At 55.2% G+C, this 15,997-nt stretch overlaps 1 protein-coding gene across 1 annotated transcript in view; it reads right to left on the bottom strand.

The window, feature by feature from the left end:
* HSF1 (heat shock transcription factor 1) overlaps positions 1-15,997 on the bottom strand; it is a 68,273-nt gene that overhangs the window by 50,100 nt on the left and 2,176 nt on the right. The window lies entirely within an intron of this gene.

Below are 15,997 nucleotides of genomic sequence, written 5' to 3'. Positions count from 1 at the left end.
GATCGGGATCGGCCCCACCTCCTGAGTCCCTCGGCTGCAGGTTAGAACACAGTTTATCACACCTGGCCCTCCTGGAGGACAGACGGACACCTGGAGGACAGACGGACACCTGGCGGTCCTGGCGGACGGACAGATGACCAGTAACTCTCAGTGCTGTGAGTAACGTCAAGAACCTGCAGAGCACAACTCTCCAAAGCCTTAAAAAACCCCAGCCAGGGGGTGAAGCAGGCTACAAAGATCCAAGCTCAATCTGCACAACTGCAAATCTATTCATTCCCCTACTCGTCCCAATTAACTTGTTGTATCTCCAGCAACAGCCAACGATCTTTTCGGCAAATTCAGAGAACCGGGCTGGTCTGCAAACAGCCGCAGGTCAGTGCAGACGACCGGGGGTCCCGCCAGGCCGGGCGGCTCATCCTGCCCGTGCCGACGAGCAGCTGAAAGCAAACGAGCTGCTGCTGGCGCAGCCAGAGCAGTACAACTTCAGGAGCTTTCATTTTTTCACTGCGACCGATAAACATTTCCTACATGTTTATTTAACAATCAGGAATAGGTAAGAGCCAGGGGGAAGCGTTCCTGCCTCTCCGAACCCTGAGGCGCTTCTGCTGCTGGATTTTGGAAAATGAGTTATCGCCGACAGAGCAGAATAACTAGTTGTTTTGACTGTTCTAACTATCTTAACTAGTAGTCAGGATCATATCTTGGCCATTTAGCTTTCAGCTCTGCGGTGCCATTCTATCCAGTGGGGTTTCTCTTCCCTTTCTGGCACGTGGAGCAGGAATTCTACTATCAACACGAGCACCTGCAAAACAGCAAGAGGAGGGATTTTCGTTCTGGCAAAGCAACACAGGGACTCCGAACACATTTTACAGCTTGGATTTTCTGCCGTGAGCAAGCGGTGCTGCTGCTGACGCTGTCCTGGCAGCACGGAGCTGGCAGAGCACCAGACCAGAGCCCAACCACACACCGGCGGCGCATGGCGCGCACCGGGAGAACCGGCCGAGCGGCCGCCGACCACCCGCACAGCGGCACAGGCTCCAGCGTCCCTCCATTCGCGAGAATTCAGACGACTAAAAAAGGCCCCCAGACTTTAAAAGATTCTGCCTGCCGATAACAAAACCAGGTAAAGGTTTAGTCAAAGTTGAGAGTTTGGGCTTTTTGGTCCATGGGGGAGTTTCTTTACTCCTTCAGAGGACGTGCCCGCATTTGAGGATTTGGTTTTATTAAGGTCCTTTGCTCCTTTAGCGGGGCCTGTTGCGACAGGACAAGGGGTGATGGTTTTAAACTGAAGGAGGGAGATTCAGGCTGGATATCAGAATGTTTTGCCCCTGAGGGTGTTAAAATACTGGCCCAGGTTGGCCAGAGAGGTGGTGGCTGAACCATCCCTGGAGACATCCCAGGCCAGGCTGGACGGGGCTCTGAGCAACCTGAGCTGGTGCCGATGTCCCCGCTCATGGCAGGGGGGGCACCGGGGGAGCTTTAAGGTCCCTCCAACCCAAACTATTTGATGATTCTGCGATACAGTCCTACAGCTCCAGAGGTTTCACACCAAAAGTTTGCTCTGTACCTTCTGCTCCTTCCTCCAGACCGTGCTGTTTGCTCTCTGCAGCGAGGACCTGCGTGCCCAGAGCCGCCTTTCAGCGCCTGCCCCTGCCGTCCCTCGCGGATCGGTCCGTTTGCCTCTTCTCCACCTCCCACGGATCCATCAGGAGCGGCCGGGCGCGTTTCACCAGCCGTGAGCAGCCGCGTCCGGAACAGCGACCCGGCCAAAAACCAGCTCCTCAAGAGCCGCCGTCTGCCCCGACCATCCCCAGCACCCGGGTTCTGCCTCCGCAGCCTCTGCGCCGCACGGGGAACCTCCAGACACCCGCAACGACACACCGAAGCACTCGCAGGCATTTCCTCGTCCCCTCGTGTAAGAGTCCGTCCGAAGAACAGTTTCTGCCTGAACATTGCCATCAGGGGCTTGGAGAACAGATGGACTGAGAGAAAGAGCTGGACAACGACTTGGAGAGAGGCCTGAAGCAAGGAATGGTGTTGTGCGGGTCTCTCCGACCCGGGGACTACAGGTAACGATGGGTGCTGCATGGACTCCACCTGCCGCCTGAGCCAAACTTGCCCCCACCTCCGGAGAGGAATCGCGTTGTACGGGTCCCTCCGACCTGGGGACAATAACTGCTGTCCAGAAGATGGATTTTCACCTGTTGCCTGAGCCAGCCTTGCCCCCACCTCCTCCCTGTAACAAAGGCCAGCGAAGGAGAGCATGCGCAGGGGCTCGCCAAGGGTCTTGAGGTCACCCAGCGGACCAGCAAGAGACCCCTGAGCCGAGGCAGCGCAGGCGCAGACGCGCCCTGGCAGGCCAAGCGGGGACCCTTTGGGCCCGCGCAGTTAAGCCTGGATTGCGCAACAAAGGCGGAGATTGGCCTCGGTCTGTGGGAGTGAGGGGGGGTGAAGAAGCATAAAAGACGATTCGCGACGGGACATCGTTGAGATCTCCCCACCGAAGGATCCCGGATCACGACAGAGGACCGGCAGGACTCTTCTCACGGGACCCGAGACCAGAGGGACGCCTTTGGGACTCGTTCGGTGGTAATCAACCCTCTTTCTGCCCTTTTCTTTTTATCTTTCCTTTTTTCTCCACTTTCTCTACTGCGTGCCGCTTTACGGGCTAATAAATAAAGCAACACTGCTTGACTGAATTACAACCCCTTGGCATTTTGGTCGCCCTAATTTTGCGCCTTGAGGTCAAGGTAAACGAACCATCACGAGTCCATCACCGAATGGACCGTGACACCTCGTCACGCTAATTAGCGCAACCCCTTCGCTGACCATCGCACCTTGCAGCTCCTCCGCAGGTCAAGCGCTTCCCAGGCCGTCGCCATCAGCACCCAGACCCCCGCTTGAAAACTTCTGAAGAACCGGCCAAGTGGCTTAAAATACTCATTATTTCCAACTAACGAAGCGCTGGACAAAAAATAATAATCTATTTTCTAATGTATGACTTAAGATCTACGTATTCGGATGTTCAGTTCATAAGAGACTTAAGTCTGTGCGATAAGCAGGAAAATCCAGGAAAATATTGGCTTTAGAGCAACAAATAGAAGGTTCAATACTAATTCCCAACATCCGACATGCCAGACCTGGTTTGAAAATGGAAACGGCGATCCCCGCGCTGTCTGCGTCGCCGCGCAGAGAATCGTCCAGCAGCAAAACCGTGACTTGGCGTAAAAACCAAGTCGTGTCACCGGAGTCTCGGGAAGTCACAGCAGACGACGAAATCCGCACAGAATGAAAGCTGCTCGACTGTGGCAGACACGGAAAAAACGCACCGGCAGTAGCAGCGTCTATTTTTAAAAACTTAATGTTCAAATTTGTGAGACTAGCATGAGATTTCCCAATTCCAGTTTAAATCTAAATTAGGAAAACCTTTATAGCTATCATTTGAGATATTTAAAAAAACCCAAAAAACCTCCAGAAAACCAACCTAATCACCAAGGAAAAAAATCCCGGGAGCTTTCTGGCTCCACCACTGTTGAGAGCAAAATTAACCCCATAAAACTCTCTTATGCCCGGCAGCGAAGATGAACCAGACTCCTCGAGATTAACTATACTAACCAGACACCTCAGGCCTCTCCAGCAATAGAGCGACTCTGGTTAAGCCTTGGAAATGCAAGAATTAGAAATATTTACCTGTTTCTTTCGCCTTCCACCCTGAAGACATATTATGGAGCAGCGCTGCTCTGCCTGACTCGGAGCGCTCAGCACCAGGACGACAATCTTTTATTCCATACAAACACAGAATTGTTTTGGTTGGAAAAGCCCCTCAAGATCATCAGGTCCAATTGTTCCCCCAACCCCGGCGCTACCCCATGTCCCTGAGAACCTCATGTCCGTCTGTCCAACCCCTCCAGGGACGGTGACTCCAGCACTGCCCTGGGCAGCCTGTTCCAATGCCCCACAGCCCTTTGGGGAAGAAATTGTTCCCCAGATCCAGCCTCAACCTCCCCTGGCGCAACTTGAGGCCGTTTCCTCTGCTCCTGGCGCTTGTTCCTGGGGAGCAGAGCCCGACCCCCCCGGCTCCAAGCTCCTTTCAGGCAGTTGCAGCCGTTCAGTCCCAGAGCAGAGCAGGACAACGCGCTGCCCGTCCCGCTCGGGTGGGACGCCACCGATCCGTGCTCTGCCAGGGTCCGGCTCTGCTCCACGGCAGCTCAGCCCTTGGACAAGCCGAACTCGGCCGCCTTGTCGCGGGTCGGGGCCGTGGGGTCAGACGGACATGGACTCCCAGACGGACGCTGCTGGAGGCAGCTCCTCGCCACCGCCTCAGAGCCGGGGTGCTGGTTGCTGCTGGAGGTCACGCCGAGCCCAGTCGTGGAAGCAGCTCATGAAAACGGACACTGGGAGGGGAGGGACAGGGAGAAGGAATCATAGAATCACAGATGGTTTGGGTTGGAAGGACCTTCCCAGCTCCCCCAGTGCCCCCCCTGCCATGAGCAGGGACATCGGCACCAGCTCAGGGTGCTCAGAGCCCCGTCCAGCCTGGCCTGGGATGTCTCCAGGGATGGTTCAGCCACCACCTCTCTGGCCAACCTGGGCCAGGCTCTCACCACCCTCAGCGTGACAAATTTCTTCTTTATATCCAGCCTGAATCTCCCTCCTTCAGTTTAAAACCATCACCCCTTGTCCTATCGCAACAGGCCCTGCTAAAAAGTCTGTCCCCATCTTTCTCATTGGCCCCTTTTAAGTCCGGAAGGACCGCACTAAGGTCTCCCCGGAGCTTCTCCTCCCCAGGCTGAACCCCCAGCTCTCTCAGCCTTTCTCCCCCCAGAGCTGCTCCATCCATCTCCAGCGACAGGACCGAACAAACCCCTTCGCCAGCCCAGGAAAGCACAGACTCCACAAGCGCAGCCTCGGGCGCCGGTGCCGGCGCGGCAGGACCCGACCTGGCTCGGGAAATTCCCTCCCCTCGGGTCACTCAGCGTTTGGACACGTCAAGCGCCAACTAAGAAGCTCGACCAAACCAGAGCACCCGCAGGCTTGTGTAGCGGTGCCTGTGTTGCCCGCCCGAAGCAGCCGGAGCTGATGGAATGGGTTTCCTTGGGCTTCTCAAGGCACGTACGGGCAGTTCCAGAGCGATGTTCAGCTCGCAGGGAACGGCTGTCACCTCCCGCCCTGCCGCCTGTCCCCAACACCCGCTGGGATCACAACCGGTGCCTTCCCAGGAGGGGCAGCCACAACCGCCGGGGCCAGCGAGGAACAGAGTTGGGGACAGGAAACCCCGTCCCGGGGCCAACGGGGGGAGCGGCGGGACTGAAGCTGCGGTTCTGGGTCCTGTTCCACTGCTTGCTCATGTATTAACGAGCTTTTGGATAAAATGTGCGGTGCTGGGGCCAGAGGAGACTCACAGCTCGCTGGGTGTCACGAATCCCGCTCTGAAACACGTATCCCTCCTGTTCCGAACACAGCAGCTCTTGTGGGAAACTCAGCCGGGTGACATTCGGCTCCCGGCGCTACCTGCTCGGTCTCAGCACAACAAAACCAGTTTGCTGTGCCGAAGCCCTGGGGGTCCCGGTGAGAACGGATTATCCCCTCAACGCAGCACCCGCTAAATAATGCCCGGACTGTGTGTGGAGTCTGGGGCCACAACACCGCAAAGACACGGAAAACCCAGAGGGAATTCAGCTGGGTCAGGATCAGAGCGACCTGGTCTGAGCTCAGAGGCCAGCGGAAGGCCCCTCTCACCTAAACCATTCCACCGTCTACGGCTTTTGTCTGGTTCGTTTTACCCAGGACTGGTTCCCCAGCACAGTTCCACGTGCGGCCCCGCGACGCTGGCTCAGTACAAGGGTAAGTACAAAACGCTGCTTCGAGCAGAAACGCGACTTAAAGCCAAACGAACCGACCTCCTCTTCCCGCAGATATGAGTGTTGAAAGACACACCTTTTAACACACCGAAATGAAACCTTTCTGCTGCCAGCACCTGGCCTACCGTTTCGCACACGGTTCAAAGGGGGAGACGCACCGTATGCAGCGCTGGGCTGATATTTGTCCCCAGCTGGGCTGAGGACGGCCGGGAAGTCGCTGGAACCAAGCGGCAAGAACCGAAGTGACGCAATTTGAAGCATCTCTCAGCCTGTGCTAAGCACCGCGAAGTTCAGCACATTTGCTCTTTGATAAGAATTAATGCGGAGCCGAACTGCGTCTGACCGCAGCGCTGCCGGTGTCCGCAGTGAAAGCCGACGTCCCACGGCCAGGCTTTGCCTCGCTAAGTGACACATGGGCAGCTAGAAATACAAAATGCCAGGGTGTGAGGTCAGTCCCAAGCGTGGCCGCAGAAGCAGGCGGGTTTAACGACAGAACGGGGGGTCCAAGGCAGCGTCCCGGCTGGGCTCTGTGCACAAAATCACACTTAGTTGCAGGATGGGGTATGGCAGGAGGAGCAGAATTCCCCGCATCCGTGTGCTGTGAGCAGAACCTCATCCTCCCTGCCCTGGAGCTCTACGGTCTCATCACGCTGCGCAGACACGATGCTCCACGGATTCCTCTCGCTTCCTTCCCCAAGGGCCGACCCAAGTCCCCAGGTGAGCAGCACAAACCTGTCGGCAGTTTCCTGGGAGGCCACATGGACTCACGGAATCGCAGAATATCTCCAGCTGCGGGCGACCTGGGAGCTGAACCGCTTCACGGCCCATCCGACACGCGCTGGACACAGGACAAGGAGGGTCTGATCGTTACGCCGGCTCAGCTGCTCCAGAAACCGCGCTGTTAAAACCACCGAGCTTCAGCAATCCGGGCTGCAGGCGACAACCCCGAACCTCCGTGGCCACGCGCTCGTCTCTGCAGGAAACAGTTTACAGACTCTTCATACCACGTTTGGGAAACAAGTGATGTAATTCTAGTACAGAAACGCCACAAGGAAAGAGCACGCGCTGGCGCTGGTTCTGCGCGAGGTACGTTTGGTCACGGCACTAGTAGCGGCTTTGTCGGGACAGAAACAAAATCCTGCCCCAGTCCAAAAAACCCAGCGAGGCACCATTTCCAGCATGGAAATGTGAAACTTGACTTTCTGCAGAACGACGTTTTGTGAAGGTCCCGGCAGCACCACCGGACACTCACGGTGTGACCCACTCACTCCTCTTGTGAGCGCAGAGCGGCGTGGAAGGGACGAGCTTCAGCTCGCGAGAAAACACCCAAACCAAACTGCGAGGCGCTGACGGGCTCGGTTCTACACCGGGGAGCTTCGTGACCGTGAACTGGCTGGAGGAAAGAAGCCAGAGAGTCGTGGTCAACGGGGCAGAGTCCAGCTGGAGGCCGGTATGCAGTGCAGTCCCTCAGGGGTTGGTGCTGGGACCAGTGCTGTTCAATATATTCATCAACGGCTCGGATGAGGGAATAGAGTGACTGTCAGCGGGTTTGCTGGTGACACCAAACTGGGAGGGGTGGCTGACACTGGGAGGCTGTGCTGCCATCCAGAGCCCTGGGCAGGCTGGAGAGCTGGGCGGGGAGAAATTAATGACATAGAACAAGGGCAAGTGCAGAGTCTCGTGTCTGGGCAGGAACAGCCCCAGGGTCCAGTGTAGGTTGGGAACGAGCTGTTGGAGCAGTGTAGGGGAAAGGGAGCTGGGGGTCCTGGGGACAGCAGGGTGACCATGGGCCAGCACTGGGCCCTTGTGGCCAGGAAGGGCAATGGGACCTGGGGGGATTAGAAGGGGATGGTCAGTAGGTCAGAGAGGTTCTCCTGCCCCTCTGCTCTGCCCTGGGGAGACCTCATCTGGAATATTGTGTCCAGTTCTGGGCCCCTCAGCTCCAGCAGGACAGGGAACTGCTGGAGAGAGTCCAGCGCAGCCACCAAGATGCTGGAGGGAGTGGAGCATCTCCCGTGTGAGGAAAGGCTGAGGAGCTGGGGCTCTGAGCTGGGGAAGAGGAGACTGAGGGCTGACTCATTCACGGGGATCAATATGGAAAGGGGCAGTGTCAGGAGGATGGAGCCAGGCTCTTCTGGGTGACAGCCAGTGACAGGACAAGGGGCAATGGGTGCAAACTGGAACACAGGAGGTTCCACTTGAATATGAGAAGAAACTTGTTCCCGGTGAGGGTGCCAGAGCCTGGCCCAGGCTGCCCAGGGAGGTTGTGGAGTCTCCTTCTCTGCAGACATTCCAACCCGCCTGGACACCTTCTGTGTAACCTCAGCTGGGTGTTCCTGCTCCGGCGGGGGGTTGCACTGGGTGAGCTTCCGAGGTCCCTTCCAACCCCTGACATCCTGGGACTCTGTGACAACAACCTCCACGGTGAAACCGCACCGCGCACCCAGAGCTCAGACGGCGGCAGAGCAGGAAGGGCGCTTTGTGAGAGCGGGGAGCACGTTCCACCAGAAATTCCCTCTGTTGTGGCACAGCATGGGCAGAACCACGGTCGAGGCTGTTGATCAACACCCGCTGAGCAGCTCCAAAGATCGTTTTTTGTTCGTGTTCGCTGTAACCCGGGTTGTTCGGCCCACCAGCCCTGCTCTACGCAGCGTTCCCGGGGAGGTGAGGAGGAGAAATCCAGCAGAGCAGGAGGTCAGTGAGCAGCATCTTATTTGTGTGGTGCAGATGAGAAGAGACCTCGTGGTCAGCCCTGGGCTATCGCAGGGAGTCGCGCCATCCACACATTTATTCCAACTCCACCTTGAAACTTGTTTTTCGATGCCACAAGGCCCATCGCGCACAGACCCACAACCCTCCCTCTCTTTCACTTACCATGTTTGTTAAGGGAAGCTCACGCTCACACGATCCCCCCTCTTTTAGGCTTTGTCTTTTCCCGGCCGTTGTTTCACTGGGCTGAGGAAATGCGGTTTTCAGAGCAGGGTTTATGTTGCTGAACTACACCGAAGTGTCAGCTTAAGGCATTCGGGCCCCACCGCGGCACGGTCCCGACTCACCGCGGCGCTGCCAAAACCCGGCAGGGTGCTGGGGACCACGTGGGGTAACCGAGCTCACGCACACGTCAAAAAACACATGAAAATGGGGGTTTGAAGAGGAAAAGCACCCTGATCGAATTCCTAAGAGAGAAACAACTATTTGCCGGCACGACTAATGAATTCCCAGAAAGCGGCAAAAACCGCTGGGGTGCGCAACCTTGTGTTTCACCCGAGCAGGGGCACAGCGCCCCGAATCGCAGGTTTTTCACGATTTTCCCAAATCTCGCGGCAACATAAGGCTCCGAGGCGCCGACACCTCCTACTCAACTCATTTCGCTTCACACACCAACCTTTTTTTACACCAACAGCACTAAAACAACCACGGCAGACAGGCCCGAGAACCCTGAGGAGCCCAGCTGGAAACCACACCTGAAACTTAACAAAAGGGGTTTCAAACAGCACGTTTTCCTTCTTTTTTTGCTGGTTCTTCACTCGCAGATCTTGCGTCCGTCCTTCCTGGCCTATGGGCGACACATTTTCTGTGCAGCGGTTACTGGAGCCGGGCAGGTTAGAGCTTGGAGCTGAGCAAAGAGATCTGCACTTCATTGATAAAACATGTTAAAGTTAAGAGAAAGCACACCCTGTGCACAATACCTTGCTAATGGGGGAAAAAAAATAAAGGAGGAACTTCTGTATATACGAAGTGATTTAAAATCAGATATTTGCCATTGTTTAGAACTGAAAGTGAAAAGACACTGTGCTGGAATTGGATCACAAGAACAGAAATGCTCTTGGGCTGGATTAGGGAGTCCTGAACCCAGAGAAAGGCACAGCCTAAGTCTAGAAAACAAAACCAAAACAAAAGAGGAAAAAATACCCCCCAAAACCCAAACAAATAAACAAACAAACCCACAAAAAACCCCTAAAAAGAATAAAATAAAAACCCAAATCAAAACACAAAAAAACCCCCCACAAAAACCAGACAAGGAATAACCTAAAGCTAGAAGAAAGCAGGGAATAATCACTCCTTTGTGCATCAAAGCACACACTTTAATTGAGGCTGAGAAAGTTCCTCAGGCTCTGCAATGAAGGTGGGTGGCAGGAGGACACGCCCGCGGTGCAGCGGGACCTGCCACAGGCTCTCGTTAGCCGGTAATTGCTATAATTGCTGTGGGATCCAGACTCAGACTGTGAAGCTGCCCAGCGGTTGAACGGCTGCAGGAACCCGTCCACGTTCACCCCCAGTTCTCACTCACGTTTGGGCGCTCCCTGCACTCAGCACCAGGTTGATGGTGTTCCTCTCTGATGAGCAAAACGCAAGAAAAAGAAAAGGGAACAATGTGACCATCTCCCAGGATAAATTCCCCTCGAGCCCTGTGTCAAGTGAGCCCAGCCCTGCAGGGGTTTGATCGGCGGCCACGGCACAAACCACACAAACCGCAGCACGTTCTAGTTCACACGGTTTAACCGCATTCCCTCCTGCTCTCCAGCGAGGCACGAGTCCTGTGTCCCCCTGTTGTGGTTTAACCCAGGCTGGCAATAGGACCACGCAGCCACTCACTCACTCTCTCCTTCCCAATATGGGAGGGAATCAACAGGGAAGGGAAAAACTTGGATTGAGATAAACACGGTTTAATAAAATAACAAAATGCTAATACGGTACTATTAGATATAGATATAAAATAGAAATAAAAGATACTCAAGGCAACTCCTCACATCCACACTAAGCAGCCAGTCCCAGGAAATGGCACCTGGTCCCAAAGCTGATCCCAGAGAGTGAAAGAAGGAAAAAGGCAGAAAAGCCCAGAGGCCTCTGCAAAAGGATAAAAAGCTGAACTGAACGTCCCGAAGCAAACTCCCTCGGCTCTGGCAAAAAGAACGAAGAAGAAATAAACGCGCACAAGCAAGAGCAAGAACACCCCAGAGAGAGAGACCAGAAGGTCCCCCCTCTCCTTCAATAATTCTCATGTCGCTGATGGGCTGGAACCCTCTCCCTGGTCAGTGTGGGGGTCAGTCGAGCTCTGTCCGTCCATCCCCTTCCAGCTCCTCACACCCGTGGGCAGAGCTCAGAGCGTCCTTGGCTCTCAGAGCAGAGAATGACAAACATCCCTGTGCTGGGGCTGAGCTCTTGTGCTCGCACCGAGTGCGAATAATGAGCGTGCGAGCTGGGGAAAAGAAAGGCTTCTAATGCAGGAGGAAAATTCACCCATCCTCAGTGAAACCAGCACAACACCTCCGGGAGCAGCCGTGACCCTAAGGCAGCAGAAAACCAAGCAAAGCAGGTGATTAGACCATCGCGGGGTCTGCGAGAGCTCTAACGAGAGGCAGTCAGTGCAAACGCGGGGCAGGCGCTGCCATCCCGGAGCAGATGCCCGTGGTCGGACCCCTGGGCAGGCGGAGCTGCGGGACGAGCACTCGGCACGGAACGGCGCGGAGAAGGGCGTAAGGAGCGGCGAGACGCAGCCTGGAGCCCAAAGCACGGCCGCAGCTCAGAACCGCCCCTGGGAGCGCCCCGAGAGCCGCTCGGGAGCAGCAGGAGCAGCGGCAGCTGCGCTCAAACCGCTGGCAGTTAGTGCTGCGCCAGCCCACCTCTGACGGTCCCTTCCAACCCAAACTGTGCTGTGATTTCACCGCGGAGAAGGCACGGCCGGGGCCCAGGTTTCCAAGGACAGTTCCTGACTATTCCAGTTTGTGCCATCACGGCACGTTGTCACCACCTCCGCGCCGGTTCCCCGCAGTTTTTAGGGCAGTTCCAGGTTTTTTGGTGCCCAGCGCTCTCCGGCTCTAGAAGGGGTTTTCCATTAAGCTCTTAGTAAGTCTCTTACTTCAGCCTCCTGCCTAACATCAGACCTTCAACTTGTGACTCTAAATGAACCTTTTAGCTTGACCGAAATAAAACCCCCAACCTTTAAAAGCTCACGTTCCTGATTTAAATTCAATGGGAAATCCAACGCAACTACAGCTATCACTGCCCTGTAAAAATACTGTATTTTGATCGCCGTGCTTACGAGAGTAAGTTTTATGTTTAATTTGCATTGCAAACACAGAATCTGAAAATAAGTAATTCAAGCATAAAAGCTCTGAACAGTGGTTTAATTTTGTTTTGTTTCATTAAGCGCCTTACGTACCAAACTCTCACCCTACTTACTAAACTGGATCAACCCCTCCTTCCAAAATCAAAAAAGCTGCTATTACCTGCACACGAGGGACTAAATATATAAGATAAACCCTGGCATTCCCCCGTTCCCAGCTGTACCCCCTTCCTCCTGACTCCTCCGTTTTCACAGAGCGCAGATCAGAACTCTTCAGCAGCACGCTGGGATTGCAGTTTTGCTGCACATGCCTCACTTCCAGCTATACATTTAGATTTTCCACACAATACTTTGCCAAAGCGAGTCCTTTCCCTTGAGATAAGGCCGGGTCTGGGGGCGGCGCAGGGGCAGCGGTGTCACCCGCACACCAGGAGTTAAGAGACCAGGAATCCTGTTCGTGAAAGAGCGGAGTCGCCGTCCCTGGAGGGGTTTAAAAGGCGTTTAGACGAGGTTCTCGGGGACATGGGTTAGTGCCAGAGTTGGGTTATGTTTGGACTGGATGATCCTGAGGGTCCCTGCCAGGTGAAATGATTCTATAAAAATGAAGGACACAACTGGTGACAGAGAGTTTCAGCAGAGCCGTTGTCCCAGTGTCACCCTCCAACCCCCACCCAGTCAGTGTCACCCTCTCCAATAGCGCAGCCACCTCCTGGCCCTAAACCAGCATGAACCTCAGGGTCACTGAAATGGTCACACTGGAGTGTAACATCCCGGACTTGCCGGGAGCTGGTGAGGGGCTGGAGCACAAGGGTGATGGGAGCGGCTGAGGGAGCTGGGGGTTCAGCTGGAGAACAGGAGCTGAGGGGAGACCTTCTGATCTCTGACCTGCCTGAAAGGAGCTTGGAGCCAGGGGGGTCGGGCTCTGCTCCCCAGGAACCAGCGCCAGGACCAGAGGAAACGGCCTCAAGTTGTGCCAGGGGAGGTTGAGGTTGGATCTGGGGAACAATTTCTTCCCCAAAGGGCTGTGGGGCATTGGAACAGGCTGCCCAGGGCAGTGCTGGAGTCACCATCCCTGGAGGGGTTGGACAGACGGACATGAGGTTCTCAGGGACATGGGGCAGTGCCAGGGGTTGGTTATGGTTGGACTCAGTGACCTTGCAGGTGTTTTCCAACCTAAACCATTATTTGATTCCTTGGACCTTCCTGTGCTGGGCTTCTGCTGCGGCAGAAATGGAGACACAGGGTTTGCCAGCAGCCGGTGGTTTCACTTGAACGGAACCCAGGGAACGGCAGAAGATGTGCCAGGGAGGGTCAGTTGGACATGAGGAAAAGGTTCTTCACCCAGAGGTGCTGGACACTGAACAGGCTCCCCAGGGAGGTGTCACGGCCCCAACCTGACAGTGTTCAAGAAGAGACTGGACACCGTCCTCAGACCCACGGGGTGACCTGTGGGGTGTCCTGTGCAGGGACAGGAGCTGGAACCGATGATCCTGTGGGTCCCTTCCAGCTCAGGACACTCTATGATTCTATGAACTGCTGATACAAGGACTGCGGCTCAGGCTCCACAAGCTTAAGCTCAGCATATTCTAAATTCAGGTTTAAGACTTGGACAAGAGTGACTGTTTGGGTGGGACATCAGATTTCATGGTTTCCTCCTAACTCTGCCTCTCAGGAGCATCTTCACGTTCCCCCAGACTCCCCCTCCCCACCTTTGTCCCTGTTCCCCAAGTGACGAGAACGGAGCCAATGTCTCCAAACCTGACGCTCCCTCTGGGGGGCCAAAACCCCCACCAGAGTCACTGTATCCGGCCACCACAAGACAATCGTGGCCATCACGCACATCATCATCGTAAGGGCCAGTTTCATGCACGGTCAGGCCAATCCAGCGCCCTGTGGATGCTGAGAGTGGCCCTGACCCACGTTTGCTGCCCTAACGCTCACCTGAGCCCAATGTGCCAGAAAATCGACGTACAAGCAAATTCAGAGCAGCGTGAGCAGCACTCGGGGGGGGATCCTGCCCCTGTGCCCCTGTGTCCTGACCCCCTGAGCTCTGCGTCCAGCTCTGGGCTCCCAGCACCAGCCAGACATGGAGCTGTTGGAGCGGGGCAGAGGAGGGACACGGGAATGGGCCGAGGGCTGAACAGCTCTGGGGAGAAAGGCTGAGAGAGTTGGGGGTTCAGCCTGGGGAGGAGAAGCTCCAGGGAGACCTTAGTGTGGCCTTTCAGTAATTAAAAGGGACCGATGAGAAAGATGGGGACAGACTTTTGAGCAGGGCCTGGTGTGATAGGACAAGGGGTGATGGTTTTAAACCGAAGGAGGAAGATTCAGGCTGGATATCGGAATTTTTGCCCCTGAGGGTGTTAAAATACTGGCCCAGGTTGGCCAGAGAGGTGGTGGATGAACCATCCCTGGAGACATCCCAGGCCAGGCTGGACGGGGCTCTGAGCAACCTGAGCTGGTGCCGATGTCCCTGCTCATGGCAGGGGTGGTGGAACTGGATGATCTTCAGTTCCCTTCCAACCCAAACCATTCTGCGATTCTGTGAAAAACATTTTCCTGACGGTTTAGAATAGAATCATTTAGGCTGGGAAAGACCCTGAAGATGGAGCCCAATCATTAAGCCAGCACTCCCAAGCCCACCACTAAACCCGGGCTTAAGCACCACACTGAGCTCACTCTGGATCCAGCTGAGACTCAGAGGGGAGAATCAGACCAGACAAGGTGAGGAGTCACATCGATGAGCCGAAGACGCAGCTGAGATACAGGTACCAAGGCAGGTCCAGCCTCTCCGCAGTGGTTCTGGCACTTCCCTGAGCTTGTCCCGACCTCGGAGGACCCGTGACTAGTGTCACAGGCAGCACAGGGGACGGTTCAGCGTTACCCCAAGAGCTCTGACCGAGCCAGAGCAGAGGCGTGTGTGTGACAGCGGCCCAACGCCCACGCAGGAGCTTCTCCAGAGCAGAACAAGCTGTGCTGCTCCCTCTGAGCATCTGCGGCCTCGGAGACTCACAGGCCGCCCACTGTCCTCATTTAAACAGCTTAAACCAATTTAAACAGGTGGTCGCTACCAGCAAAGGTCGTCCCCTCTTCCTGCCATCCCCAGGAACACTTCGCCGTTACCTGCAGCAGGACAGGTCACCAAAACGCACCAGTTCCACAGAAAAGAAAAACATCCAGGAAAAAACACCCGCCCGTGGAGGACAAAAAGCTGAATCCGCTCCCCGCGGCCCCACAAGCAGCAGCAAACGAACCTTCGCACGAACCTCCAACAGCCACCGGCAGCGCGAGGGCAGAAATCACAGCCAGATGTGGTGTTTTACAAGAAAACAATCCCTCCTCCTTCAGCTCTTCAAATTCTTCTACGGTTTTGGCCTGTGCAGGATCATTGTGGGGAGTGACTGCACAACGGGTGAGCGACATTACGAGATATTCGCCTTTTCCAACCAGATACTCGCCTTTCCAACTGGCTGTCCAGCAACTCCACCAGTGCCATCTCCTCTTTATACGTGAGAAACACCGACTGATTGGAGATAATGAGGAAAAAGCATCCTACGTGCATTCCCTTTGAAAACCCAGCTCAGCAGCTGCCCCGATGCCGAGGCCCTGGTGAGTGTCCCGTTCCCACAACGCTTTTGGGCTCCGATCAGCAAACCCGTGGGTCTCAGGACGGGAATTGCCCCGGTGACACCTGAGAAAATGTGGGGACCGATGGATCAGGCAGGGCAGGGACCGGCTGTCGCGGGACCCGGCGCTGAGGACACGAAAAACGCCTCGAAGCCAGGTTTGAATCACCCCTCCTGGGACAAGAGAAGTATTAAAGTTGAGAAAGTTAATTTAAAAAGTGTGCCAAGGAACCGCAAATAAAATTTGAAGACTTTACCTTCAAAGAAGCCAAATTAGAATTTATATATTTTAAGAAGTGTATTCTGCTTCTTGACCTCCCTCTTACGTTTATTTTCGCGCTTTCTACCAAGCTGATTTCTCCTCAAACGCACAGAAAAAATCCTTTTCCTTCCTGCAGCCACTTAGGGATCCACATTCCCAAACCCCTGCAGCTTGTTTCTTCCAT

Source organism: Caloenas nicobarica, chromosome 2, assembly GCF_036013445.1.
Source record: "Caloenas nicobarica isolate bCalNic1 chromosome 2, bCalNic1.hap1, whole genome shotgun sequence".
Lineage (NCBI taxonomy): Eukaryota > Metazoa > Chordata > Aves > Columbiformes > Columbidae > Caloenas > Caloenas nicobarica.
This window is presented reverse-complemented; position numbering and strand designations above follow the sequence as displayed.